At 37.8% G+C, this 5,641-nt stretch overlaps 1 pseudogene; it reads right to left on the reverse strand.

The window, feature by feature from the left end:
• Positions 1-1,181: 1,181 nt before the first annotated feature.
• On the reverse strand, positions 1,182-5,188 carry LOC122666020 (annotated as a pseudogene).
• Positions 5,189-5,641: the final 453 nt, after the last annotated feature.

Here is a 5,641-nt window from a genome sequence, read left to right on the forward strand (position 1 = left end):
CCTTGCATTTTAGAGCTACCAGGTTTTTCTTCGTCTTCGTCTCTGGGAGACTAGGAGTGACTACTGGAAAGAAGAAACCGTGTGTGGTTCCGTTGTGTAAATTTTAATTTCTTTTGTTCGTCCACTTGTTTATAGAACAGTCCAAATTCTTACAAACGTGACAGTTAATGCTGATTGCCACTGTCTACCGTGATGCTTGAAACTCCTCCACCCCCGGCACCTCCAAAAATAAATATATTTCATGGGAGCATGTTCTGTGTGCCGCAGCGCAGGCTGTGCCCAGGCACATGGGCCTGCCATTTAGGGGGCGGCAGAGTGGTCATTGCACCCACCCCATGTGCCTGGGCACAGCATGCGCTGCGGCACAGAGAACAGCACCCCATACTTCATTTAGGAGTCTCTTGTTCTTCCAACTGTTGATATGAATTGGTCATGTGACTCCATTAGACGGATTTGAATCCTCTGAGGCCTGGGGTTGACCCGCCATCGTGCTACACTCCTCCCACAGGCCGCCATGTGAATTTCGTTCTAATCCAATAATTGGTATCCACCATGTGAATTTCATTCCAATCCAATGATTGGTATTCGATTGCCTGGTATTTGTATTTTGAGCGGTAATTTTGAATTGAGCTTGTTTGCCTGGTATTTGTATTTTTGAATTTTGAGCGATAATTTTGAATTGATCTGGTCTATCAACCATTGGATTGGAATGAAATAAATCCATGCGGCGGCCTGTCGTGCTGCTCAACCCCAGGCTGCAGAGGATCCAAATCCAAAACATTCTGAATTAGCTGCCAAGATGTACTACAAGCTACAATAATGCAAAAAATCCCCAAATCTTTCAAACCGATTAGGATTCAGACTGTATGGTACAGAATTTCAATTAAAGCAAAAAAAAATTGAGACAACTAATTATGGGTTGATTTGTATAGCCATCTTTCCTTCAGTCATGTAATCAGGGACAGAGTTGCATCACTTGCTCCAACTGGCATATTTGTCAAATAGACCCAAAAATTGACCTAATAGTTAAGATATAAAGAGAGTTATTGCAGTTATGGTTTAAGAGAGAACACAATACAACCTCTAAGAAATCAAAGACATACCAGGTCCATGTCCTTAACTTCACAAAATTCTTCATGATTCCCATGCATACAACTCAAAACAGGTTTCCAAGTATATGAATTGGGTATTTTTTTTCTCTCTCAAAGACAGGTATCTGTTTAGCAAAGAGCAATGCCAATCAAGAACCATTGCTCAGCTTCTTCCATAACATTGAGACCTTGGCCAGAACTTGTGCTGGTTTTTCAGATGGAAACAGACTCTTCATAGAAAGCCTTCAACCCCACGGCCTGCTATTGCTTCCCTATATAGTTCTAGGGCTTCTTCCATGACTTTGGCTTGCCTTAGCAACTCTGCTCTCTTCTTTCCAGATGGATGAGTGGAGAGATAATTTCTCAATGCTGACTCGCCTGTGATCTGACCCAACTTCTCATATACTTTGGGTGCCACCCTGGGTCATATCCAGCTGAAGCTATCAATAATAGTCCAATGTAATCTGCTTCCATCTCCATCCTAGTAAAAAGTATGAGCAGATTAAAGATCAGTGATAGATTAATAAAAGGCCATGATCCTGCTGTTCACTACCAATGGCTCATGAACAGGATAACAATGGGATGATAACAAAGATATCCACAAAATCATGAAGATGAAAGTTTCTCCTTAACTTTGTAGTTTTGACCAAGGACCCTGACCCCCACAGGGCAGAGAAAGGATTTCCAAAATCAGGGGAACAACTCCCTAACATGAGATCTCCAAGTTTCATTTGTTTAGAACTCACTCTGAATGTCCTGCATTAATTCATATTTGTTAAAAGATTGTCTTTATCCTGTTTAGTATAACCACAAAGGGTATTTTGGGTATTCAGTTGTTTGATTAAGGGTTTATGTGTAATAGTTGTTATGATTAGGGTATATTTGTCCATGATATTATTCTGTAGCCCACAGTTGGAGCATTCTGCCCAACTTGCCCAACTGTGAGCAACAGTTCTCTTCTTCTAGCTTGCGACACCTCTCTCTCTCTCTCTCTCTCTCTCTCTTCTACATTTACTAGCACTGCTTTCCTGTATATGACACTGTTTCAATATTGGAAGAGAAGCATGAAACATGCCATAATATACAGTTTTAGGAGAAACCAAATATTGTTTGCATGTGAAATTTCATAGGGAAACATCAGAATACTTTGTGAACTGTTCCCAGAGTTCACAACAAGATCTGAGAATTAATCTGTAGATTAAGACGAGAATACAACTGTATAACCCCTTAAATGAAATGAAATCTGTCCTAGTATACCAAGAAATCATATTCCTTATTTGATCCCAAGTCTAACATCCAAAACCAATTCCATTGATTTTGGCATAAACCACTGTAGTTTTTATGGCTTCAGTTTATTTCGACTAAAATGACAAATAGTTTTGAGTTTGATAGTAGTCAAATTTGAAATGTTTTCGAATAAATCACCTAAATTTTGACTGGAATTTGAAGCAATGCCTGGCACAACTCAAAGCTACTGCCTATGGTGTTAAGGATGTGTTAAAATATGATGATGGAAAGACCAAAATTACCTAAATTCTTATATCTATCAAAAAGTTTTCAATTGGAATGATATGATTCAACATCATCTTTTAAATTTATTTTAACTATTGATTTAGATCGCGACTGTTCATATAGCATTTTAACCATGGCAACACCATGGTACAGTCTGATTTAAGACCATACCATCAATAGCTTAAAAAACAATTCTAATTGGAAGGATATGATTCAACTATAATGTTTGGATTGTGAGCGTTAAATTAATATTTTAAATCACGACAAAACGCAATGGTATGACATGATCCAAGATCAAACTAACATAAGTTCGAAAAGATTTCAATTGGAGGGATACAATTCAACCATTATATTTTGACATTTTTAGACCTTTGATTTGCATAATGATTATTCATTTAGCATTTTTAATAATAATAAACATAACAGTAAATATTGATCTATGATTGGATCATTAGAAGCATCTAACAACATGATTATAACAAAATTGATTACAAGATCGAATGCTTCAGAAGCATCTAATCACATGATTGAAATATTAAAGCATCTAATCACAAAATCAAATGCTACAGAAGCATCTAATCACATTATTAAGATATTGATTGCAAGACGCAAGAATGAAATCATCTTAATGATCCAATCATATATCAACCTATATACTGTTGTGTAACATTAGTACAAAAATGCTAACTGAACAATCATAATGCAAATCAAGGGTCAAAAAATGTCAAAATATAATGGTTGAATTGTATCCCTCCAATTGAAATATTTTAGAATTTATGTCAATCTGATCTTAGATCATGTCGTACCATTGCGTTTTGTCGTGATTTAAAATACTAATTACCGGTCATGATCCAAATCAAACATTTACAAAGTTACATCATAGTTAAATCCTATCCTTTCAATTAGAAATTTTTTTTAGCAATTGATAATATGATCTCAAGTCAGACAATAATATGGTTTTTGCCATGATTTAAAATGCTATACGAAGTTATGAACGGCCATGATCCAAATCAAATGTTGAAAAAATATAAAAAGATTCATAATCATAAGTTAACACCTCCTTAACATCGTTTGTGCTTGGATACACCAAACATAGTTTTTAAAACGTTAGGTACTATAAACGTAGTTTCCTAAAGAAGTAGGTTCAAATGCAGAATACAGCTTATTAGAGGTAAGCTCCCACCTAACCTTATCTGTGATAACTTTACATGTGCACACACCAATAGATACGTAGGATGCACTTGTGAATTCTTAATTAAAAAGTTCTTATTGTCAAGTTCTGAACAGAATAAATAAACTCCACATCTGCATTTAAATATGAAAACCATAATATATACCTTCGTGAGAAAGGAAGCCTTAGAAGAAGGTGAGATGTTACAGTAACAAGATCAGGCATGGCAACAAATTGTACGAGAATCAGCTGTAGGATGACAAGCCACAGGTTCTTTGTGATCACCTCTGCAGGATGTCGAGCCACGGCATGCGCAACCTCATTGAACAAAGAATAATTGAAAACATCTAGATCAGAGTGATATCTTAGTCACATTTGAACGAATTGAAACTAATCATTTCAGCAAAAACATACAATGATTTTCACATTTGAACGGATTGAAACTAATCATTTCAGCAAAAACATACAATGATTCAGACAATACTAGAACTACTGACTAAGATTTAAGATATACCTCATGCCCAAGTACGATGCAGACCTGAAATGTTCAAGCAACCCGGTAAAAACAACAATCTTCCCGCCTGGAAGGCAGAAGGCATTCACAATAGGCTCGTTCACCACAAGAACCTTCCAATTCAATCCTTCCAAATGATCCGTTGTAGGTTGTGAACCACTATCGTGAACCTTCTTCCGACTCTGTTCAACCCACTTGTCATCAAGAATCTCATCCTCAGGGCTCCAAGCTACTCCTATCTTCCCCTCTGGGCCGGCATGCAACGCCATCAAAGTGTCATGGGTGCTAGCTTCAGAAATCCCAGTGATTTCCGATGCATACCCGAGATCGCTCCATGCATGTTCATGGCTTAACCCTCTTTGCAGAGCTTCAATTATGTCCTTTGCTATCAACCTCACTCGAATACTCTCAGGGTGTACGGCAGGAAGGATTTTTCCCTTGAAAGCAGTCTTCAACTGCTGAAATTGAGCTTCCCCAATCTCTCTCTCGGTCTTTTTCGACAAAAGTACGAAATGTTTGCGCTTTGTATAGGGAACTGTTTCCAAATTCCCATAGTAAACAGTAATCACCACACCAGAACCAACAAGAACAACAACGATCACTGTCCGAGGGTTCTTGTACCATCGCTTAGGGCCTTTGGGACTAAAATGCTGAACTCGATACCTATCCAGGTAATAAATAAAATCTTTTCCCACCGCCGAGAAAGGGAAAATAATTCGGTTTCCCTCCAATCTGAGAACTTGCTCTCGAAGAAATCAAGGATGAACCAGAAAGCTCAAAAATACTAGATTGGCGCTTGAGTCCCTGATTTGCTTCTCCAGTTGGAACTCGAGTTACGATCCTCGAAGCGAAACCCCGGAAGCCATCAACAGCAAGCTTTGCTTTCCTGTAAGAACCCATGATCTTAGAATACTATTCCTTAACTGTAACCAACTTCCATCAATTCATCTACTACCCAGATTCAGAGTAAAAGATAAAAAAAAGATAAATAAAGAGCTGAAGGTAAGAGACGATGAACCAATTAATCAAAGAACAAGAAGAACCAGAGAAATAATGAATTTGAAAATCTTCTTTTTTTCATGGGAATTTCATACTACCTGGTGTTGAAACTCTACGTGTCAGGAAGTTGTTTCTCCTCCACTGATACTTGGCGCCTTCGTGACTTCGTGTAACCTCTCGCAGCTTCGCCTCTTGGTAGGAATTGGCGAGTAATAAGAAAAGGCAAAAAAAAAAACGAAAAGATTACAACCGGATGAGATGGTGGTTTATAATTTTTACCCACTACAGCCGGTCAAATCAAGACCATTGCGAATTCGAAACTTGCTCAAGGTCTTCCCTCCTCTTTTTTTTTTT

Source organism: Telopea speciosissima, chromosome 6, assembly GCF_018873765.1.
Source record: "Telopea speciosissima isolate NSW1024214 ecotype Mountain lineage chromosome 6, Tspe_v1, whole genome shotgun sequence".
Lineage (NCBI taxonomy): Eukaryota > Viridiplantae > Streptophyta > Magnoliopsida > Proteales > Proteaceae > Telopea > Telopea speciosissima.